Consider the following 25,752-nt stretch of genomic DNA (forward strand, 5'->3'; position numbering starts at 1 on the left):
TGTTCTTTGCAGGTTTCAATTTTAAATGATGAACACATTTGGGGTAAGTTACACTTAAACCAGCCACACTTGCATTACAAACTTCTTTGCAAAATAGTTCATATTTTCTAGTATTACATTACTACTTCCATTTTACAGATGAAGGGAAAACTGAGACACAAACACCTTGCCCAAAAGTTTTGCAAAATGACACAGAACAAATAAGACTGCTGTCTATTTCAAATAGAAAAATCTAAGGAGGAATTGCCATAAAGCAGACTGATCAGAGGCATGGAGTTTGCAGTGTTTTTCCCTGTTGGTCAAAGTCTCCCTTCAAATGGATTTGCCTGGTAAGACATGCATGAAATTGACCTCTGAGGATAGAGTCTGGCTCTCTGGTGCCATCAGTACTATTAAAAATAGAAAATTATCCCCTGGCTATTTCTAGTTAGATGGCTCAGGAATGAAGAGAGTAAGATTATTTAATAAGTATCAAAGGGTAGATAATCCAGCAAGAGTAAAAAATAAACATCAAAAATCACTTTACTTCTGAGTAGTCTGTCAGAAAAGCTTCAAATGGGAAAGATCCCCACAGACATCAGAGCTGGATCCTGGCTTGGGCAGGTGAGCACAAAGAAAAGTCCCAAACAAGGACAAATGAAGGAAGGGAAAGGAGTGGAGGAGAACAAGGGAGAACTCGGGTCTGCAAGCAAATGTATGAATAAGAGACGAGACTCTTTAAACCATGGTAAGCAAGTGTAATTGTTTCATCATTTTTAAGAATACTCCTGCATTTCATAAACTATTAGTGTCTGTGAGATTAACAGAATGTATTTTAATTTCTCCAAGTTTATTTCACAACAAAAAATTCAAGAAATACTCTGTTGTGAAGTTCAATAAATTTTTTTTCTTTTTTTGAGACGGAGTTTCTCTCTTGTTGCCCAGGCTGGAGTGCAGTGGCGCAATCTCGGCTCACTGCAACCTCTGCCTCCCAGGTTCAAGGGATTCTCCTGCCTCAGTCTCCCAAGTAGCTGGGATTACAGGCATGCACCACCATGTCCAGCTTATTTATTTATTTAGTTTATTATTATTATTATTATTTATTTTTAGTAGAGACGGAGTTTCACCATGTTGGCCAGGCTGGTCTTGAACTCCTGACCTCAGGTGACCCACCCACCTCGGCCTCCCAAAGTGCTGGGATTACAGGCATGAGCCACCACACCCGGCTGAGAAATGTTTTTAATACAAAACCTGTGCTTCCTCCACATTAGAGGGTCCTTCAGTCTGGATGCACCTCAGAATCACTGAGGGACTGCAGAAAAATCAATTCAGGGATCATCTCTGCTAATCCCAAATCTCCAGGGAGGGGCAAAAATCAAAGCTTTTTTTTTCTTTTTTTTTTTTTTTTTTTTTTTTGAGACGGAGTCTCGAAAGCTTTTTTTTTCAAATGTTACTCAAGGTTTTGTGGTCCACAGATGACATTTGGGGACTTCTGCCCCAGGTAGGCCAGTTTCAGGGTTACCTGAAGAAACACGTGTAGCTGTGGGATCTGGCACAGCCAGTTCACAGCACCTTCTTTCCTTGCTCAAGGATCCTCTCAATGTCTTACCAGGACACTGTCTACCATTTTAGCCCTCCTCTGGGCTGTCACATAGAATCCATTCTCCTCCTTGCGATCCTGCGCTCCCCACCTGGCCTGCTGGGGACATTCCTGGCTAAAGCTGTGTTCCTACCACTCTGCCTGTGCAGTCACCTAGTGTAGAGTAACCCAAGCCACTCCTCTGCCATGGCTGGAGGTTGTCCTATGTTAAGGAGAGGGCCCTCCACCCACAGGGTTTAACATTTTTCCTAAGTCACCAAAAAATGGTAAGCCATGCATTTAAACAGGGTTTCCAAAATTCCCTTTTTTAGGAATTTGGTATTAGTTTTCTTGAGATCGGGGTTGGTGGGGGATTGGTCCAAAGATAATAGATTATTTGAGTCATGTCACCCCATGAGACCCTGAAAACCATCCCTCAGTTATTCAGTTGCTGAGGAGTGACGGGGCTACACTTCTTGGTCTCCCTTGTTAGGAAGGAGAGCCAGGGCTCTCTCAGGAGGCCCCGAGAGCTCATGCACACACACGCCTGGCAGCCTGGTCCAGCACACCCAGTTCCCCCAAGAGGCACACAGAATAATAAGATCCCCCTTATCAAAGGAAATGTCCCCCAATGCTTGACTTTGTTTGTTGCTCTTCTTCCCAGCTGCGCCTTAAAGTGCCTGCATATATTCTCTCAAGGACATGGGCACCCTCCCAGGTGCTATGAGGCATCTCCCCTCCGCATTTCTCCCTCTTTGCTTTTGAAAGGTTAGGGGAGAGGGAGAGAGAAGGAGAAAGAGAGAGAGAGACAGAGACAGAGACAGAGACACAGAAAGAAAGTGAGTGCCACAGATAACTATAGTTTCACAAAATGTTAATAATTGCTTTGTACAGAAGATCCCATAGTGGAAACTATTAGCAAAACACTGGAATAAAAACAACTTACTTCTTGTAGGACTTTCAGAGCCTCTAACAGGCTAATGTGCACTTTAAGTATCAAAGTAAAGAACCCAGTATAAAGCTTTTTCTACCCTTATTTGGCCATGTTTTTTTTTTTTTTTCTCAGAACACTTCAAGAAACTGATGCTCCACAGAATTCATTTTAAGTAGAGAAATTTATATTATGTAGAATAAAAACCGCCATTTGCTAAACAAATTCATGAATATTTCAACACTAAGACATTCTTATTTTGACCCATATAGAACTTAAAACAATTCTCAATACACATTTGTATGTATATTTATATCACTTATATTTGTGGATCTTAGTAAATAATTAATCTCATGATTTGTGCCTAAATTGCAGCAAAGTGCCACATCAACCAACTCAATAAAAAATGAAAATACATTAAAATATGTACTATATAGATACCCAAATATAAGGCACATTTTTTGAAACCCAAAGTTAACAGTTAAGGATGTAATCTTATATTTCCATCTTTATATATACTTTATATTATGGGATTATGTTCTCAATTACATTATTTAATCAAAGATTAAATAATTAGACTAAAAGAACACAATCAAACTAACTTAGAATACTTACAGAAGTCACCTGATAGAACTGTTTTTTGTCAGAGAGACAAAGAAATTTCACCCAGATTAATTGCAAATATTACGTGTCATTCCAAAGGAACTTTAAAAAAAACATTTTAAGAGGTCATAGATTAAAGGTTACATTGTGCAGATCACAACTATATATATAGAAAATGAATGAAAAACAAAATAATTCCCCAATGTTATATAAATGGCAAACCGTGGCTTGCGATAAACAAATTCAAACACTCTATCTCTGAAACAGACAGAGGTGAGGACCATGTGCTATGATAAATTGCGTTACAGGGCTAGAAAGAAGGCCTGGACGTCACAGATATGGGTGAAGAGTTTTAATGAAATATCTAGTTTCTTAAACTATAAGAGTGAACAATGCAGTATTTCTAACTTAAAACATTTTATATTGTAGATGATTTTGAGTATTTGTAACTACATTGATAAACTCAATATATAATTAGACAAGTGACTAATCCATATCCCTAAAAGTTAACATAACCATTTTATTTTTTAAAAGGTACTTTTATTAGGAAAGTAAAAGATTCCTGTATATTCAGGGTCTCTCTAATCCCCAGTAATATTATAGACACTGCGCTGTATTATGAGGAACCATCAAGGCCTGCTTTGAAAGAGTTTTTTTCTAATCCACAAGATTTCTAGAACTTTCAAGGAGGCTACACCTCTCTCTTGGTACTTGTCAGAGTCCACTTCCCAAATGGGTAGCCTACTTTCCTTAATTCAATGAGCTCTGTGCAGAAAGAAAGCTGTCAAAAAAAAAAAAAATGTACTTACACATATAAGAAAATGGTGAATGCAGAGCCATACATTGTTCTTTTTTCCAGTGTCCCCAGTTTGTGAGTGAGATCTTGTCCCTCAGTTAGTGGTTCAGTATTCAGAATATTATTTTTCTTGGGTTTTGGATACCACTCTGTGAGCTAGGAGCCATTTATCCTATAATATCCTCCTTACTCCACAGTACTCTTCCCTGTCTACCAGCCCCCTCCACCATACCCCTTCTACTTGGCTCCATGCTTGGGGACCCGAAAGAGGCCAGTTATCAGCACGACATAATTGGCAACTGCCCAGTCCATTAGGAAGGGCAGGCGAGAAATCTCTCATTAACTAAAGCATAACCTTTCCTCTTATCTGTAGGATTCTTATCTAAGTTCAGACTATCGTGCCACAAATAGAAACCACAGGCCAGATATAAATATTAATACTGTGTTAAAAGTCTTTCAAATATGGCTGGTACTATCTCTAAAGACCTACACATATGACACAATTTACTTCCTCATCAAACAAAATTCTTGGCTGTGACTTCATCAGGAATGGAAGAAAAACAAAGGGAGGCCTGGGCAGCCCCCTCTGCCTTATACCAGCTCATTTTGGTTACAGTATCTTCCAAAATGGATTTGGATTTGGAGATCCAATTATATTGAGCATTTTTTTCCTGCCTATTACAGACATAGACAACTCAAATTCACATAAGTGATGCTGGCTGGCAGAAGAAAGTTCAGAATCCCTCATCCCTTTCTTCTCTCTGCCAGGCTCACACACCCCATCAGAGGAGAAAGCACAATTCTGCTGACCCTTTCAGGGACAAGTTGCCCTGGAACAAGTGAGCAAGCCAACTCTTGAGAACACTCTGGAAAAGCAAACAGTGGAGTATCTTGGGTGTGTCAGTCCCGTAGGCAGGTTTTCCCACTTAATGCTGGCACTGTCTTCTGCTTTGGGATTGCCAGACATGACTCCACCAGCAGGCACCCCCCTCCCAGTCCCAGCTGTGTCCATTCCTTGTTCCAGAAGACACATACACATCTCAACTAGACAGTTATTTTACATAGTCTACTCATAACTACGAGTTTCAAGAACGTTGCAGCTGGAAAGTGAGGGGAAGAGGGCTTACAGATTATCCAGTCTAGAGGCTACAAATTCAGATTCTTAATGGGGTCAGAGAGGTACTGGAAAGAAGTGAAGCAAGCCATATAAGAGACAATATGGAATGGTGAGGACTGTGGCAAACCACCTAAAAATGGTCCCTCTGATTAGAATCAAACATTCCCATTTCAACAAAGAAACGAAGTCCCAAAGAAGTAAAGTAATCTGCCAGGATGAAAATTCAGTTAAGCTCATTTTCCACTAAACAGGTTATGCCTAGGCAAGAAGCGGAGAGTACAACATTCTCCAAATCTACATTTCTCTTGTCTGGGGGTACATAAACCTTTGTTTTAGAATATTACAAATGCCATCCTCCCAGGTATGTACCCTCCCAGTCTCACTCCACCCCATGGGCTGTGGTCAAGACCACATTCATTCTCAGGAATGTTCTGTCTGGGGAGAATTGCCGGGATATGATCTGTGGTCAGTGAGAAAGCCCTTTTGATCCCAGCCACAAGAATGCAGCTGAGCTCAGAATCCCTCTCTCCATAAATCAGAGTCCTCTTAGGAATGGCTGGGTGTGGCTCCCCACACAGGTGTTCGGCCACTTCAGCAATCCTAAGGGGGCACTCCTTCACTTTGAAAGTCTTCTAGGAGCTGCTGGAGTCAAAATGCTAAATCCAGAAGACTCTGTGTTCACAGACAAATTCTTCCCGACTTTCTGGGCATCTGTTTTGTTCATTCCTAGCATCCAGGTGTGAATGCCTGTCTGCCTTGCTTCTGTTTGCTATTTTGTGTCTCACCTTCAACCCAGAATTTGACTCAGCTTGTGAACACTAGCCAAAGAGTCTTATGTGTACACTGCTTTTAATGTGTCCAAGGATGCAGAAGGAAGCAGCTATTCAAATAGTTTAAGAAGTCTAAATACTGCTGTAGCCTCAGATCCTGGGTCCAAAGAGCTGGCTGCAGACTGGCTGGAAAATTTGGAATCCTCTCTCCAGGGGATGCCCATGTGCCTCTGGGAGGGAAGTTCTTCCCATAGCCAGCAATGAACTTCCTGAACAGACCAGCCCTGAGATCAGCGTGATACACCTGCCAGGAGGACTTGAGGTCAGGTCCAGTTATGAAGACTCAGATGTTCATGGTAGCTATGATGTTTTGCAATGGGTCATGCCCCGGGATTCTTAAGAGTGCATAATCTTAATTTCTACATTCATGAAGATATAATAATAGGAACATTTACTAAATACTCAATGGGTTCTAGGTACCCTGATAAGTACTTTACAGAGACTATCTCATTTAATTCTCCCATCAACCCTATGAAGTTAGTTACCACTATAGATATCTCTGTTATATGGTTGTAGAAACTGAGATTTCAAAACAGTAAGTTAATTTGCCCTAATTCACCAAACTAACAAATAGTGAAGCCAATGTTAGAATATACCTGTTTGGATTCCAGGGAACTGTTAACTGGAAAAACACATTTCTAATAAGAAATCTCACCAGGTAGGTAATGTCTTTGTAATATGCCTGAGGAGTAGTCAAATACTGAGGCAAAGACTCTATCAGAAACTGGGGATGTGAGAGGGTTTCCAGATCACAAGCAAAAAATGGGATCAGGGATAGGTCACAAGTTCCACCGTGACTCAAGCCTCAGATCTATGCATACCTCATGGGTAAGTAGAGAGATTTAGGCAGCCTCCCTGTGCTGGCTACAGAGTATATGGGTGCTGCAGGTGAAGGCCACCTCCACCTGGGACCAGCCTCAAAGGGGATCAAGCCTGGCAGTCTTGGAAAGTTGGTCTTGGGAAGGCTACAGGGCAACCTGCAATATACACTGAACACCCTTTTGCACTGGTAGAAAAATCTGTCTACTCCTTCCTGGTAGATGGGAAGACCGCCTTCCAGGGGTTTCCTCGAGGCCAGAGGAGATCTGAGCACATGTCACAGGTCACAGCAGGCAAGAACAACAGTGAGGCTGCCGCTCACCCAGCCTCATTGCTCCCTTCTCTGTCATTCTCCTTCTCAATCCTAGAAATGACTCAGAAGAGCAGTTAAGGTGACTCAGAGAGAAGCCCTTTCAAGTTCCTAAGAAAACATGCATGCAGCCAACAGCGAGGTGCATTTGCTTGCGGCTGTGTTATTTTAAAGGCAAATGTGGCTCCAAAATGGAGCCACCGTCCTAGCACGGGGCCAAATCACACTGTGGGCCATTTTTAGTGGAGAGAGACTGTTTACAATAAATCCAGGCAGGCTTTAAATGTTGATTTATTCTTCTTAAAAGCTGAACCACACCATGTGGATTGGCTGAATCCAATAAGGGATTCTGGGACTCATTACTTTAAGTGGGACAAACATAGTTTGGGGGGATGTTGGCTGACAAGGCTGTGGGGAAAGGCCTGTGTGGCTGCTCTTAGGGCCAGGGTCCAGGACTCAAAGTCAGGGGATGCCCAAGACCTTTCCCTCTTCCCCTCCTCACTCAAGCTCCCTAACTTTTGGCCACTCTGCTAACACCCTTAGTACCTCTATTGTATGGAGAATTAAAAGGAGCTGAAGTTAAAATAGTCTTCTTTGCTCTTTCAGATGACTAAATAGAGATGATTTATGTAATAGCATTGCTCAAAACTATCTGCAGAATTATTCCCTTTACAGTCACCCTATAACTCTTTCCCTCCTCTCAAAATACTCCCAGAAACCTAAGAACATAGAACAGTTCCACCATCTCTATTAACAAGAGGCATCAAGGCCTCCGCAAGCCTCAAGACAGCTTTCTTGTTTACTCACGTGCCTGGGTAGAGGCTTCAAACAGATGAATGTTGGGGAGGGAGCTCTGCTGTACTTTCTGCCCAATCTTTGTCTTCAGCCCACATGCTAAGTGAGCACAAGGCCCTTCATTGAGACCTCCTCCTCTTTTTTTCCTTTATGCCCACCCTTGTCCTATTTTTTGGTATCATCTGACAAACTAATTCACATTGGTCACTAAGGTATATATGACCTCATGGACATCTACACCAAAGTATTACAGTTGGTCCTTGAACAATGCAGGGGTTAGGGGTATTGACCGCCACCCCAACCACACACTCAAAAATCTGTGTATAACTTTTGACTTCCCAAAAACTTAACTGTGAATAGCCTACTGTTGACCGGAAGCCTTACTGATAACACAGTCAGTTGACACATATTTTGTATGTTACATGTATTGTATGCTATATTCTTACAATAAAGAAAGCTAGAGAAAACAACGTTATTAAGAAAATCATAAGAAAGCGAAAATATACTTATGATCCATTAAGTGGAAGAGGAACTTCATACAATGGAAGTGGATCATTCATCTTTGTTGTCTTCATGTTGAGTAGGCTGAGGAGAAGGAGGGAGAGAAGGGGTTGGTCTTCCTGTCCCGGGGTGGCGAAGACGGGAGAAAAGTCATGTATAAGTGGACCTTCACAGTTTAAACCTGTGTTGGTCAAGGGTCAATGGTACATTCTGAAAGACAGAAGATATTTTTGCATGAAAGAACATCCTCTAATTGTTAAAAGCCAGTACCTGTGAAAGAGAGCCTTCCTGGGTCCTGCGAATTCCATCATGTGCCTGGAGCCAGGCAGGAAGATGTGTGAGCAGGGCCAAGGCAAAGAGGCCGGAGAGTCTGGGAACTGTGTGTGGGCAAGCACACAGCTAGCACACAGAGAATAGCCACAGCCTCAGACAACCATCTCCTTCTGAGAATGTCGGCCCCTCCTCTCAGAGCCACCAAGGATTCAAGAGAAACCGGAATTCTAGGTTTTCATGGGAAATCTCGACATTTTTAGGTTGCCTACTAATCAGTTGAAAAATTTAAAACCGAAACATACTAGGGCAAACAACCCTCATCCACGCACTGACATGACTCTCCTGTTCCCAGCTTTCACCCTTGGTACTCCTATGCGAAGATTCAATGTCTCTAACACTATGTCTGACACTACTGGTTGCTCATGGTAGTGGAGAGCAAAGAGATTTCCACCCCACTTCCTATTTCAGTCTCTACCCAGGCAAGTGAATAACAAGAAAGCTGTCTTGAGGCCTGTGGAGGCCTTAATGCCTCCTGTTACTAGAAATAGTGGAAATATTCTGTGTTCTTGAGTTTCTGGAAGTATTTTGAACAGAGATGGGGATCCCGCTCCCCAGGGACAGTGCCGTCAAGGCTTATTTGAAGCTCAAGGTAGGCTTGGAGGCCCAAGGCTCTGCCAACAGCTATGAAATGGAGCACATTTCCCTTCCTGGCTTGTTTGTCCATCTCCAGAAGCCTGCCACCCGGCCCATGTGACACTTGGGACAAGCCAAGATCTGGCTCCAAGATTCTCCCTCAACTTGTTACAGGTAGATAGAAAGGCATGAGCAAAGCAGGAGAGGACTCTCCCTCCACCCACTAGAAATGTTGAGTGATGGTTTGGCTATTATCACACTGCCTCTCTAAAAGTGATAAATTGGCAGCCCGTGCCAGGGAGAGGCCATTTCCTGATGATCCAAAGTGTTAGTTAAAGGCAGACCTCAGGGAGAAGAAACTTCCTGGGCATGTATATTAAGAAAGAACAGTGGCAAAGTACGATCTTCCGGGTACAGTCCACCAGACACAATGAAGAAAGCCCCAGACAGGCATGCGTACAACTTCCTAAACACACTGCGCATGCTCAGTTCCCACGCATGCGGGAAGCGCTGTGTCTGCGGGATGCCCACCTTAAGGTAAGAATCATGGCAGAGAGGCAAGCCTATAAAGCCCTAGGATCAAGGTTAAAGGCCCCCTTTTTTTTGGTTCTCTTTTCTCCTTTGGATCTTCAGGCTTGGGTCTCTTCCGAGCGAATTTTTCTTTCTTTCCTGCTCTAAAGTCTTTTTAAATAAACTTCCACTCCTGCTCTGAAACTTGCCTCAGTCTCTTTTTCTGCTTTATGCCCCTCAGTCGAATTCTTTCTTCTGAGGAGGTAAGGACTGAAGTTGCTACGGACCCATACAGATACGCCGCGGGTAACTTGAGGTAACCTGGATCTCTTCCACCGGCAACAAACTCACCGTGGTGTCCCACGTTCTACCTTTCAAAAAGCTGACTTTGGAAAGTTGCATTCTCTGACTGCTACCCTGCCTCCAGTATTCAAGAAGTTAGAGGTATTATGTCTTTAAATGCTCAAGGCTATTTCCTTAATTAATCAAAACTGCTCATCACAGAAGCATTTTTATACAAATATCTCAGAATCAGACCTAAATTTCAAGAGTATATCTGGAATGACCAGATGAGATTTCACAATGTTTTGTACTCACAGTTATTAAAGTGCTAAGTGGAAGCAAATCGAATCTTCAATTACAGATAAAGGAAAGCAAATGTGCATAAAGGGAATTTTTTAAATTCTGCTTTTCAATTTTTTGGAAGATTCATCCCCAAAAATTCCAAATGGCCTCCCCTGAGAGGTTTATAGGAACAGACAAAGGCTCAAGACAGTTCCCTAAATTCAGTTGCTACAGATCTTTGGGTTATCCAACCTTCTGAAATAGTTCCGAAAACTGTCATTTCTTCCTTTGAATTGTACCAGGCTAAATTAAACTGAAGAAGAGAGATGCAGATCCCGTAAGTGTATCCATGCCTCAGAATGTGTCCCTGAATCTTATTACGGAAAACAAGGGCTACAAAAACAGGTTTGTTTAACTCTTACATTCACCAGCTGAAAGAATAAACCGCAAACAAGCTATTGTGTTAATCTTCAGATTAGCCCTCTAGTCTGTCGATGTAATACTGATTAGTAAACAATGTCCATAATTAAACTGTTGTCAGAGACACAAATGCCCCACGAGCCTGAGCTAATGAGGCAGTATTCAACTCCTTTACAAAGGCCAGCCTAACAATTTCAGGAATGTTAATGCTGCCAAGTATCTGTGATGTTCTCAACAGTGGGAAAGACCACTGAGTTGAGGTAATTTAGTGTCCACAGCCTCTCAGAGAATTGTGTCCCAATGCTATTTGTTTGTTGAAGAGATGTGCTTAGGTGCAAGCAATTGGAAATCTCTGAAACCAAATTGAGTGCATTGGGCATCAAAGCACCCCAAGTTCTCTGCTGAGGCCTGTGACATTAATGTGCATGACAAGGGGGCAAGGGGGCCATAGTCTCCTCATTGTCCCAGAGACCTTTTAGTCTGGGGGGAGACAACCTGTCTTGGTATTTATGTAATTAGTTGCACAGAAATCCTCAGTGCAGCATTCCCTTGAAGTCTGGCCACATGTTAACTAGGGCTCGATGGGTTTCTGAGAGGATATTTTTTCATTCCTTTTGCCCTGAGAGATGGATGGTCCTTCATAAACTACCATCATCCTGCATTATTTTATCTAGAAATCAGAGAATCACAACTATTTTTCTCTTCTAGAGAGCATTCCCACTAGGAACATCTTATTTTCCCCTCTGTTTTTCTTGGAGTCTCTTGAAAATCCCACTGCATAGTCCAAGGCATGTTGAAATAAGGAAATTCACATCAGGGGAGCTTCCAGGCTGAGGGGTCGCTCACAGGACCATTTCTACCAGGTGCTCACATTCATTGCCCACTCATCCCAGCCAGCAGACCCCTCTACAGCTGGCCCAGCGTTGCCTACATCCCTTCAGTTACTCCAGAGGCTTCAGGAGAGGTTCAAAGCCTGCCTCCTGGGGCAGAAGGGAACCCATCTAGAAGGGAGTTTTTGCACTGTGACAAAGAGGGGAGGAGATAAGAAGGGGAGAAAGCACTGCAACCTGATGTCCCTGTGACATTTCATCGTAGCCTTGAAAATGTCATCAGATATGATGTGATAAGAATGTCACTTTATGGGTTTCCTCCACACATCTAATCATGAGGATAAGATCAGACAAATCTCAATTAAGGGACATTCTACAAAATACCTGACTAGCACTCCTCAAAATGTTGAAGTTATCAAAACGAGGAATATCCCAGAAACTATCACAGCTATGAGCAAGTTAAGATTTGACAAGTAAATGTCATGTGATTTACTGTAACAAAAAATGTCATAAGGTAAAAACTAGATAAATATGAAAAAATATGAATTTTCATAAATAATGTATAACTATTTGTTCATTAATTGTGACGAATGTATCATAGTAATGTAATATATTAAGAATGGGGAACTGGTCGGGCACAGTGACTCATGCCTGTAATCCCAGCACTTTGAGAGGCCAAGGTGGGCAGATCACCTGAGGTCAGGATTTTGAGACCAACCTGGCCAACATGGTGAAACCCCGTCTCTACTAAAAATACAAAAAAAGTAGCCAGGCATGGTGATGCATGCCTGTAATCCTGGCTACTTGGGAGGCTGAGGCAGGAGAATCACTGGAACCTGCAAGGGAGAGGTTGCAGTGAGCCAAGACCATGCCACTGCATTCCAACCTGGGCGACAGAGCGAGACTCCATCTCAAACAAAACAAAACAAAACAAAACAAAAGAATAGGGGAACTGAGTGTAGGCTATTTGTGATCTTTCTCTATTATTTTTGCAACTTTTCCATAGATCTAAAACTATTCTAAAATTTTACGAAATATTAAATTTATCTAAAATGTTAAAAAAAAAAAAAAAAAAGAAAGAAAATGTCATCAGAAGGTCAAGCTCCCTGGGGGGGCAACATTATGACACTACTCTGTTTCCAAGATCAAAGGAAAACCAATTCCTATCATGAGGATGAGGGCAGGAAAAACACTGGACTTGCCAAAACTTAACTCTGTCCATTCACTTACTCATTTGGCAATATTGAAGCAAGTCCACCAGGTGCCAGGCCTTGGGGATGCAAAGGTGAATAAATACAAACAATCTCTTTTCTCATAGTTTACTGCCTACTGGGGGAGACAAATATTACCCAAATTATTCTTGCTTAACTGTGAAAAGTGTTATGTGGAATGACAGCAACAAAATCAGGGCGTTAAGCAGGTTACCTAAGCAGGCTAGGCCTCAGTTTCCATATCTGTGAAATGCCAGGTGCTAACAGGAGTTGCTCCTAGGTGGTAAGATAGTACATGGTTTTATTTTATTACTATCTCCTTATGCAGTTTTCCTTAGAAGCCAGAAAATTTATTTTTAAATTATTATTTATTATTTATTTTTAAGAGACAGGGTCTCACTCTATCATCCAGGCTGGAGTGCAGTAGCACAATCCTAGCTCATTGCAGCCTTGAACTGCTGGGCTCAAAGGATCCTCCTGTTTTGGCCTCCTAGATAGCTGGGACTACAGGCACCTGCCACCATGCTTGACTAATTTTTTAAATTTTTTGTAGAGATGAAGTCTTACTGAGTTGCCCAGGCTGGTCTCAAACTCCTCACTTGAAGCAATTCTCCTGCCTCTGCCTCCCAAAGTGCTGGGATTATAAGCATGAGCCACTGTGCCCGGTCTAGGCAAACTAAGCTACCTGATCTTGAGCAATTTATTTCAAGTCTTTGAGCCTCAGTTTTCTTATGCTATATTGTAGATGATGATAGTCAATTCCTCATTGCCTGGGTGCAAGGATTAAATAGAACAAACATTCAGGAGAGGGCATATTACATAGTATATACTTTGAGGATATATCTACAAAAAATGAAAATATGTCAATTACTCTTTTTAAAAGGGAGGATTGATTCAGGCAATCTCTACTGTGTCTTCCACCTGTTGGTAGAAGGAGTCCCTCATTATAATTACCGTCTTCATTGTTCAACTTGCGTGTTCCAGGTCTCTTGTTCTATTTTTAATTTTTTTTAGGACAGCATTGGATTCTGCTTAGGAGAGTAGTAGAATCATCCCTGAAACATCCTCCATTGTTTTCTTTTAACTGTTCTGTGATGGTTTTCTACCCCCATAATGTCTCTATTCCAAAATATATAGGAGGATAGAGGTATAACTTGAGACTCAGAGATCGGAATTGAGGAGACAAGGGAGGTAATTGTTACTGACTCAAGCTTTACCCAAGCCTGAGGTTTAATCTTAACTACAAATAGTCATTGGTCACAAAATTCACAAAATTATCCAGTCCTTTTGAAAACACAGCCGCAGAGCTTGACTTACTGACCTCTTATGACAATGAATTCCACAGACTTCATGGATGGCTTTTCAACCTTTAAAATTTGGTCAAGTAAATAAATAACTTACCAGCCCTAAATTCCTGCACACTCCATTTCTTCCAACTTCTGTGAAGATGACCTCTGGCAAAACTCAACGAGAAAAAGGAGCAACCCAGTCATACCCCCTTTCACATAAATATCAGGAACGAGTCACCACAACACGTCCCAGACGGCATGCTGGAAAACCCATCCGCAGCTCCACGGAGTCCCTTGGCTGGTCCTCTCCCTCCTTCAGAAAGCAGAACTGTCCTAAGGCAGCCCTCGGAAGCCAGTGGCAAAGGGCCTCGATTTCTAGCTGATCGGGAGCTAGAGATATTATTTAAATGTTGAATAATGATGTGAAATACTCTGCTTTTATCCCACTCCAGACATTTTCAGCCACCCAGAAGGATGGGCCACTTATTTCCTAACTCCCAAAGAATAAACTGTTCTGTTATTGTTAATCATGATGCATTATCATTAAAGATATTGTTTATAGCCTAACTCATGATTTTTATTTCTAAACTTTTTAAATTAATTTTAGTTGATACATAAAAATTATATCTATGATGTACATGATGTTTTGAAATATGTATACATTGTTATTAATTATAGTCACCATGTTGTACACTAGGTATTTTGAACTTATTCCTCTTGTCTACCTGATACTTTACACACTTCGACCAACATCTCCCCAACCCATTACCCTGCAGCTCCTGGTAACCACCATTCCACTCTCTGCTTCTCTAAGATGAACATTTTTAGATTGCACATATGAGTGAACTCATGTGGTATTTGTCTTTGTGCCTTTGGCTTATTTCATTTAACAAAATGTCCTCCAGGTTCATCCATGTTGCTGCAAATGATAGCATTTCCTTATGTTTTTAAGGCTGGGATAATATTCCATTGTGTATATATACCACATTTTCTTTACCTATTCATCCGTTCATGGACACTTAGGTTGATTCCATTCCTTGGCTCTCGTGTAATGTTGCAATGAACATGGGAGTGCAGCTATCTCTTTGACATACTGATTTCATTTCCTTTGGATATATACCCAAAAGTAAGATTGCTGGATCATATGGTAGTTCTATTTTCAATTTTTTGAGAAATATCCATATTATTTTCTATGACTGCTACAGTAATTTACATTTCCACCAACAGTGGCAAGGGTTCCCTTTTCTCCATATCCTTGCCGACACATCTTTCATCTTTTTTGATAATGGCCATTCTAAAAGATGTGAGGTAATGTTAGGAATAACGCTCAAAATCCTAAGGAAATTGAACACTCAAACAAAGGATTCTTCGCAAAGCTATTTTACTTCTTCACAGAGGTGTGCCTCCTTGGCCAGTCGCCATGAGAGCACACCTGAACAAAGGGGCATGGCAGCCTTTATTCCTGATGCAAGTCCTGCCCCTGCACCCTTTCCCCATTGGCCGGGGTCGGGTCGTACGATCTAAACTAACCTCGGTTGGCTAAACATTTGACGTTTTTTTAACTAAGGTGGGCATGTAAAAGAAAGTGAAGGGGAAGGGGTGTCTGTAATGGGCTAGAAAGTTAGTCCTCTTTCCAAATAAGGAAAGGAATGTGAGCTGGTACTGATAACGCTTGGTACTGTGGCCTGCCTGGGCATTTAACAAAGGCAAGAAGGAAAAAAGGAGAAAAAAAAGGGAGGGTACTATGAATTAAAGAATAAAAGATTGATTACATTATTTGTAGAGAAACCTCATCATATCACACAGTAATACATCATTGTAGTTTTAATTTGCATTTCTCTGATGATTAGCAATGTTGGCTATTTTTTCATGTACATATTGGTCATTTTTATGTCTTCTTTTGAGAAATACATATTCAGGTCCTTTGCCCATTTTTTAATTGTGTTGTTTTCTTGCTATTAAGTTGTCTGAGTTGCTTATATATTTTTGATACTAACCTCTTATCAAATGAGTTATTTGCAAGTATTTCTCCCATTCCTTAGATTGTCTCTTCACTCTGTTTATTGTTTCCTTGCTATGGAAAAGAATTTTAGCTTGATGTAACCTCATTTGTCTATTTTTGCTTTTGTCACCTGTGCTTGTGGGGTCATATTCAAAAAAGCATTGCCCAGACCAATGACATGGACCTTTTCCCCCACATTTTCTTCTAGAGGTAGCATGGGTTCAGGTCTTACATTTAAGTCTTTAATCCATTTTGAGTTGATTTTTATATGTTAGGTAAGGGTCTAATTTCATTCTTCTGCATATGGATATCCACTTTTCCCAACACTATTTATTGAAGAAACTGTACTTTCCCCATTGTGTATTCTTGGCATCTTTGTCAAAAATCAACTGACTGTAAATGCATGGATCATTTCTGCGCTGTCCATTCTGTTCCATTTGTCTATGTGTCTGTTTTAATGCCAGTAGCATGCTGTTTTGGTTACTATAGATTTGTAGTACCTTTTGAAGTCAGGTAGTGTGATGCCTCTAGCTTTGTTCTTTTTGCTCAAGATTGTTATGGCTATTCAGGGTCTTTTGTGGTTCCATATGAATTTTAGAGTTGTTTTTCCTATTTCCGTGAAACATGTCGTTGGAATTTTGATAGGGATTATATTGACTCTGTAGATTGCTTTGGGGTGGTATGGACATTTTAACACTATCACTTCTTCCAGTTCATGCACACAGATGTCTTTTTGTTTATTTGAGTCTTGTTCAGTTTCTTTAATCAATGTTTTACAATTTTCAGTGTGTGGGTCTTTCACCTCCTTGGGTTAAATTTATTCCTAAGCATAATATTTTTTCATAGCTCTTATAAATGGAATTGTTTCCTTGAATGGTTTGTTGTTAGTGCACTAACTCATGTTTTTAAGTCTATTTGAATATTGGCAAAGTTTCAGCCAAAGCCCATATCCCCAAGTGAAAGCTATACTGAAGCAGAGAACACGGTGGAATCCTAATTCCACCACTTACTCGCTGTGTGACCTTGAGTAAGTCTCCTACTCTGAACCTCAATTTCTTCTTCTTTGAAAGGACAACAAAACTTTAAACTGTTTTCAAGGGGATTAAATTATGTTAGGCAATTTAATAAGCTGGTTAACCATATACTAAAGTCAGATCACCTGAGTTCAAATCTCAGCTCTACCACTAATGATTGTGGGGCTTTGGGAAAGTTATACAGCCTCTCTGTGCCTCTGTTTCCTCAACTTTAAGGTGAGAATAGTAACATCCCCTTCCTTACAAGGTTGCTGTGGTAATTCAATGAGTTCATATTAGTGAAGCACTTAGAACAGTATCTGGCAGATGGTAAGCTAAATACATCGTAGCTGTTACTACATTAATAGAATTAATAACTTTTAGTGTTACTGCTATTACTATTACTATGTTAACATTGTGTTCTTGACAGATAGAAAATAAGGAAAACAGGAACTAACACTTCTAATCATGCATTCTATGAGCCACTGAATTAAGGATTTCTTTTTTAATCCTCACAACAGCACTGTAGTGTAGACACTAGTATCCATGTTTACAGCTGAGAAATTTGAGGCTTAGTTAGTTAAGGAAATTGGCCCAGATCAAATGTTGTTAGCAACACAAATGGGAATTATTTCTGCATTTAAGGAAGAAATTTAAAGAGCATCTGCTAAGTGCTAGAAGAGATGTTAAGTGCAAGAAAAGTAAAGATGTGCACAGCACAGTCCCCGCCCCCAAGAAGCAAGATAATAATGAGATCAAAAAAGGACTTTGGCACCCACAATTGGTGGCAGAGAAATAGACATAGAGGAGTGTTGCATTTGCACTGACTGTGGAAGAGACAGAAAAGAGGACCTTGCAATGCGATGAGAGCAAAGAGCCTGTCTACAAGTTCTTCTGAAAGTACAGAGCTGGGAAGGTTGGGAGGTTGGTGGGGAGAGAGGTGGGAGAGAAGTCACTGAAGGGAGTAATGCAAGGGTTGAATCTTAAAGGGTGGGTGGGACTTCAGTCAGTGAGGAGGAGCAGTAGGGTGCTTTAGATAAAGGGGACCCCAGAAGCATGGTATCAAACAGAAGGACAGCATGGTTCAAAGGAAGGATTAGAAAGTCAGTTTTGCTAAACTCTCTCTCTCAAATATGTGACCCGAGATAGGGGCTGAGACCAAAGCCTGGAAAACCTGGAGAGCCCCTCATACAGTGCGAATAGACAGTCGAAGTCAGACTCCACCTATGGAAGGATTTTAAGTAAGGAAACGACTTCGATTTACATTTTAAGTTGTGATGGCAGTATGAAGGTGAATTTGCAGTGCCTGAGACAAAAGACAACAGCTTAAAAGGTTGCTGCCATAATCCAGAAGAGGCGAGGAGAGCTCCTGGAAGGGATGGAGAGCTGGGATTGAAGGCAAATCGGCAGGTGTGTCATGGAGTAGATGTCCAGGGTGAGGAAGAGGAAGGTATGCAAGTCTCTCCCTTAGCTAACTGAGTAAACTGAAGTCTAACTGAAAGAAAAGATACAGGAGGTCAGAAAGTATGCAGGGAGGAATTTATAATCATGAGATCTAAAAAAGGACTTTGACACCCATAATTAGGTGGCAAAGAAATACACAGGATAGTGCAATTGTGCACAGATACTATACTACCTCTGCGAAGGGTGGGAGGATGAGCAATCTTTACTCAGACGTCTCCTTCAGTGGGGACAGGTCTCTCTATGGGTGGGAGGAAAGCCTCCTCCATGAGGGAGCAACGGCTTTATTTCTGTGGAGCAAGAGTTCCTAGTAGCACACTAGAAGGGTTTAGAAAAGAAGGAAGCAGAAGGAAGTTAAGTGCAGAGGAAAGAAATTCAGAATAGAGAGGAAGGGCCAGGAGGAGGTGCGTGAGCCAGGCCATTTGCTTCTGCCTGTGAAGATGGATATGAGGAATATGAGGCAGGAGATCATTGGGCCGCCACGTTCCAAGCATGCTCTGGCATCAGGTGGCTTTACTATGAGCAACACCTGAGTCCCCAGGTAGAGTCTGATGCCTAAGTGAGAAGTCATTGTTCTGCCTGTTCCCAGTGGATTGAAACCAGTGTCAGCACAGCCCCAAAAGCTGTGCTGAAGACTGAGACATGAATAGTCAACACTGGTGTCAGCCAAACAGGCAGAAGTAAAGAAACTGCCCTGCCACAAATGCTCATGCTCAGTCCACTGCTCCATGTCATGAAGTAAAATTTAGGAGCTCAGACTGCAGACACAGAAAAAGGAACTTGCAAACCAATTGCAATTATGGATGTCAATATTATAATTCAGTTTTGCAACAAGTCCTGTGGTCTCTACCTCAAAAATATCTGGGATCCATCTGCTTCTCTGTCCGCTGATCTCTTCCTACACCCTCTTTTCCGGGTACCACCTTGATAGGCTCCATCCTGCCTGCACTGCCTGCATGCTCCCGGCAGTGTCCCCACAGACTCCAGAATGATCCTTCAGAGATGTAAATCAGTTTTTCTCACTCCTACACAGGGCTGAGACAAGAGCAAGAAGAGTGAGAAATTCATTCTCAACATCAGTTAGGGGCAAAGTCACACCTTCTCTTTATTTGAAATTTTGATATTTTGGTCATCATAGATTTTTGGATCCCTTTCCATTTTAAAAAATGTAACTTATCTTTTTGGTTGAACTTTCGGATTGGTCCCTTGAATTTTGTCCCTGAAATGAGTGCCTTACCCTCCTGAGAGTGCTCCCATGCCTCAAAGTCCCCCAGCCATGTCCAGTAGCACATAGAAAAACTCTAGATTCCTTCTCTTGGCTTTAAAGCCCACACACGACTGGACCCCTGGCTCACTCTGAACCACTTTCTCCAGACACACTGGCCTCTCATGTTTCTGCGCATCCCAAACTCTGTCTACCTTCAGGACTTTGTGTTTTCTGTGCCTTCTGTCTTGGATGCTCTTATCTCCAGATAATCAAATGGCTGGATCCTTCTTTAGGTGACATTCAGATGTCACCCAAATATCACCACTTCAGAGAAGTCTTCCCTGACTGGTCAATCTGAAGCAAAGCTCTCCATCCCCAGTCACTGATTTTTATGACATCCTGATGTATTTTCTTCATGCCACTTACCAAGGGCTGACATTATCTAGTCTGTTTATTTGTTCACCTGACCTTTTTCTGTTTCCTTTCTCTACCCATGTTTTGCTCCATTAGAGCAAAACTTTTGTTTTTGTTGACACTGTCTCCAGAGGCCAAGAACAAGATCTGGAGCTCAAACATTTGTCTAATGAATAGATGTACTGCAGCTACCAAGGACTTAGGTTTCAAAATACTAGAACTAGCTGCATGGTATTTAAAGACAGGACACATTTAAAATCATAAACTCAATACATTTTTACCAAATGAATAGATCAACATAATTTTCTACTTTTTCCTGAAAGTAGTTCTCAATGAAGAGGGATGGTCTCCATAGCACATCTGTGAAAAGGACATTGCTATGGTTTTGCTGTGTCTGCACCCAAGTCCCATCTTGAATGGCAGTTCTCATAATCCCCACGTGTCATGGAGGGGACCAGGTGGAGATAATTGAATCATGGGAGCAGTTTCCCCTGTCCTGTTCTCATGGTAATGAGTTAGCTCTCACAAGATCTGATGGTTTTATAAGGGGCTTCCCCCTTTACTGGACTCTCATTCCTCTCTCTCCTGCTGACTTGTGAAGAAAGATATGTTTGCTTCCCCTTCTACCATGATTGTAAGTTTCCTGAGGCCTGCCAAGCCATGCTGAACTGAGTCAATTAAACCTCTTTCCTTTGGTTGGGCACAGTAGCTCATGCCTGTAATCCCAGCTCTTTGGGAGGCCAAGGCAGATGGATCACTTGAGGTCAGGAGTTCGAGACCAACCTGATCAACATGGTGAAACCCTATCTCTATCAAAAAATTAGCCAGGCTTGGTGGCATGTCCTGTAATCACAGCTACTCAGGAGGCTGAGGCATGAGAATTGCTTGAGAGCCCAAGGGGAAGAAGTTGCAGTGAGCCAGGATCATGCCACTGTACAGTAGGTGATAAAGCAAGACGCTGTCTCAAAAAAAAAAAAAAGAGCAAAACTCTTTTCTTTATAAATTTCCCAGTCTCAGGTATGTCTTTATTAGCGCATAAAAATGGAGTAATACAGATGTCTTCCTTTCACATGACATTCAAACTTTTTCCACCTCTATATATTGGGCAAATCAAGTCACATCTCTTTCAGATTCTTCAGAATACAATTTCTTTAATTATAAAATGAAAAGTGAATGTCAATACTGACTACTAGCATCTTAAACAGGTTCACATACATGAGCCAGCTTGTCTCCAAGACCCAGCCCAATTCTAACATTCCAGCCACTCTAGTTCTCAGGTCACCCACTCCTGGCTTATGGAGATAGCAGGAATTTCCTTGGTGTGGTCAGAGGAACCAGGTGACAGCTGGTACCTTCAAGTAAGTCACCAAAGAAAGAAAGAAAGGAACTGGAAGGTTTTGTCACTCACAGAAAAATCCCCACCACCAACCTCCATGTGCACAATGCAAACAACAAGTATTCATTGAGTGCTTGAAAATCAGCTTCACATAAAATTCAGTGAGCTGACTTTGTATGTGCTGGGTTCAATGCTAGGATATTTTATTTATATTATATTAGTTAACCCTCACAACATCTCTCTGAGGTAGGGGATACAGGCCCACAATCTTCCATCCATAATTACAAAAGCCAAAAAGCTCTGAAAACTGAAAGTTATTTTTTCTAACTCTTTTGGTGGCAAAGACTGACCTAAATGAAATGCTATGAGTATAATTACTATCCTAATTTAATCCATTTCCTACGAATATTTGTATGTGTTGCCACAGAAAAAGGAAAGTATTTGATTACAGGGTTCTGCCATGTATTATATGATATATATACACCATATCACTTTTCTAAAATCTGAAAGATTTCTAAGTTTCTAAACACATCTGGCCCCAAAATTTTTATATAAAAAATTGGGTATAATCCTCAGTTTATAGAGGAGGACATGGAGACCCAGAGATGTTAATTTGCCCAAAGTCACATAACTAGAATACAGTAGGGTCAGGATTTGAACCCAGGTCTCTTGACCCCAATGTCATGTCCTACTCTTAAGCAGCTAATTTTCTAGCAAAGAAGACAAAACATCTACCTAAAAAAGTACAGCATAAAAGAGAAGGTGAATGAGTGCCTTAAGAGTGGTACAAAATTATGTCAGAATTCAAGGAAGAGCAATTACTCTGGCTGGATTGTCCAAGAAGGGCTTTATATTAACACTTTTTCACAAATATCACTCCTGACAGAGCTCAAGAAGTTTTGGCCACCAGGCATGCTGTTATCTCAGCAATCCAGGGCTAGCAAAGGAACCTGGGGAATACCCAAAGACTGGTACCAAAAATGAGGCTGAATGTTTGAGGTTGCATGGTGTGGGGTGAGCAGGGAGGGTAGCTTGGGAGATAAATCAGGTGCAGAAGCGGGAGCTTATTGAAGACAATGGGACTGCTCAAATATACTCTTTAAAGATTGTAGCAAATACGCTCTCTAAGGATCATAGCAAGCTTAGGTTCAGGCAATCTTCAGGATCAAGAAGACTAATATGGCAATTGACATCAGAGAAGGATCCAGGGAGGAACATGAAAGCCAGGCAAGGCAACTGAAGGTCTGTTTAGTCAATAGCAAGGCTACCCATCTGCGGGTAGAGTTCACTAGGAGTGAGACTATGTCTAGGGTAGTCAAATGCGATGGTAAGTTCTAGTCAGGATAACAGAAAAGCTTAGCAACATATTCTGGGTCATCATGGGAGAATACAATGGATGCCATAACTCACGGGCTCAAAGGGTCCTGACAGATTCTCTGAGTTCAGGCCTGACACACAGACATACTGGATCTGAATCCAATTGAAGACTCAGGGAGTCAGGGACTCCCATTTTTGCAAAATGGTAGACAAGAGATCATGAAATCCTCCAACCATAAAAATGCTTAAGAGATATATACATTATTATTTACATAATAATGATACCTATAATATTGTTTTATATGTAACAGACAGTAATCATGTATAATATATTATGCAATATAATTATAAAGTATATAAATTGTATAAGTATATAGATGTATATTAATCCATTTTATAAAGTAAGTGAAATAGCCAAAGATCTGCTAAGAAGCAGAGGCCATGAGCAGAGAAGTGAAAGAGCACTGATGTGGCCATTGTGCAGAACAGGAAACTAGATTGGTGATCTATCCACATAGTATTCACTAGGGGGTTATTCTCTCAGGAAAATAGTAAACTAAAAGAGAGGCCATCCACCAATGGCAAGCACAGAGGAAACCTGGGCTCTAGATAGGAGGTAAAAGAAACAAAACAACATACTCTTTCTCTGAGATTTCATAAACCCAAATTGGCCACACAGAAGACTTAGTGGTTAGAAATCACACTATCTGTGTGGCCCAGAAAATCTCAATGAGAATATCATTGAACATGGACCCAAGTCCATGATGCCCACAGGTAACTGGCAAAGACAATTTGAAATCCACCCAGAGAAATAAACCCTCAACCCAGGTCTCACAGGACTCCCTCAGAGATAATTCCAAGAAATATGAACTCACAATCAAAAATCACAAAATCTACCAGGGGAAAAGTACCTTTGAACCGGAGTCATCAGAAACAACAAACAATATATCCAGACTCATAAAGGCTTCAGATAATTGAACTATCAGATACTAAATGAAAGATAAGCACATTTAACCTTTTTAAACAAATAATTGAAGCTATAAATAAAAAGGAAGAGACCATCTAAAATGAAGAAAAGACCAGATATGTTTGAAAAAGAACCAAATAAAACGTCTTGCCTTGGAAATAAGGTAATTATTATTTAAAACTCAGTGAAATCACAAGGATACAGTCAGGCAAACCCTAAATGTGGGAAATCCTATAGGATAAATTATTTATTTCTTCAACAACTAAATGGCAAGGGGGAGAAACAAGAGTGGAAATTGTTATAGATTTTTCAAAGATGTAAAGACCTCCACCAAATGCAATATGAGGATCCTGATTCTACTAACTGAATCTAAAATATTGTTAAGAAATTATATTTATACAGAAATTGTTAGAAAAACATAAATATGTATTTTATGTTGACTTTGCTAAAATGGGCTTTCATCTTAGACTTATATCGAAGGACACTATAAGAAACAGTCATATGATAGCTTGCCATGGTTTTTAGCGTAGGAATACTTTCTGGGACAACGTCCACTGTATTACAGAGTCTGTTTAATGAAGACCTAAAGGAGAATTTGCTTTCAAGTCTCCACGGAAAAATGTACTTCTCCTAAACTGATTCAATTTTATCTTGAGACCAACATTCCCAAAACAATGCCTGGTTTTTTTTCCTTTGGTCTTTAGGAAACTCAAATATGCAATCGACCTCAAGCTGTCACCCAGAACCATACAGGATACATCCCTGTGTGCTATTTTGTCCTAAATTAGCTTTCCTTTCCCTGGAGTCTTTTAACCATGTAGTTTATACTTTGCACACTTTTTATAATCCATCTCAAGGTTTAAAGTTGTAAACTACCTTGAATTCTTTGTGTTTATTTGAAGGGAACCCAGGCTCTATGAAAGTTTTTTGGGGGGTGATTGGAGATGGCACATAACGATGTGCTTGTCACACTGACATTTGACAAAAGTATTTCTGCACTTAGGTTTCCACTTCAATTAAGCTATAGCTCTTTAAAGGTACAAACTGTATTTTTTCATCTTTGCATCATTCATAACGCCTTGCACACTTAAATGATCTGTTTGGGAGACAGAGAACTAGAGCATCATTAAGACTCCACATTACAGTGTTATGCTGTAGGGTTAACTGACAGAAATGAATCCTAAGCCATATTATTGGAAGCCCACATTTGAATCTTTGCTGGAGATTTCCAAACCGAAGACACAAAGTTCTGGAGATAGACACAACTACTGATGGGTACTTAATAGGCTAATACATTGCATTCTGCTCCTAGTTAGATTGAATCTATAGTCCAAATTAATATAAGCAATACAAATCCTGGCAAACTCATTATATTTTCTCCTCTTTCTAATCTGCTTCTGAATTTTTGTACAAACTCTGATATGTTTGAATAGATCATAGCAGATGGTGATATGATACCTGACTCCATTTGAAGCCCTGTATCTCTCATTTCTGTTTGTAATAAGACTAGATGCTAAAAAGCAGAGAGAGACATGATTATGAACTATCAGCATGAGTCTTGAGTCCCAAGTAACTACTGCTAGAGTGGAAATGAGATATGGGCTCAGTAAGGGTGGCACAGGGTACCAAAAGCAATAACAATATCTGTATCTATTACGTATTTTTTTAAAAAGAACTTATTCTCATTTCACAAGTGAGGAAACCAAGATTCTCAGAGAATTAACTTCCCTGAGGTCCACAGTTAGAAAGGAATTGAACCAGATTTGAACCTGGAAATATGTAATTCTAAAGTTTCTTCCATATTCCTGTGCCATCATGATAAGTATCACGAAAGAAGTATAAACAATGTATTTGGGAGTGTGAGGAAATCAGAACATCAGGGAGGAAAGAGAGAGGGAGGGAAATGAATTGACAACAAGTGGAAGAAAGACGGAAAAGGAAAGTGATATTTATTGAGCAATTACTAGGAGCCAAGCACTTTCACATACAGTATCTTGTTTAAGTTACATAACTACTTTGTTTGGAGGACATTTTTGTCTACAGAC

The sequence above is a fragment of the Theropithecus gelada genome, chromosome 7b (assembly GCF_003255815.1).
Source record: "Theropithecus gelada isolate Dixy chromosome 7b, Tgel_1.0, whole genome shotgun sequence".
Taxonomy (NCBI): domain Eukaryota; kingdom Metazoa; phylum Chordata; class Mammalia; order Primates; family Cercopithecidae; genus Theropithecus; species Theropithecus gelada.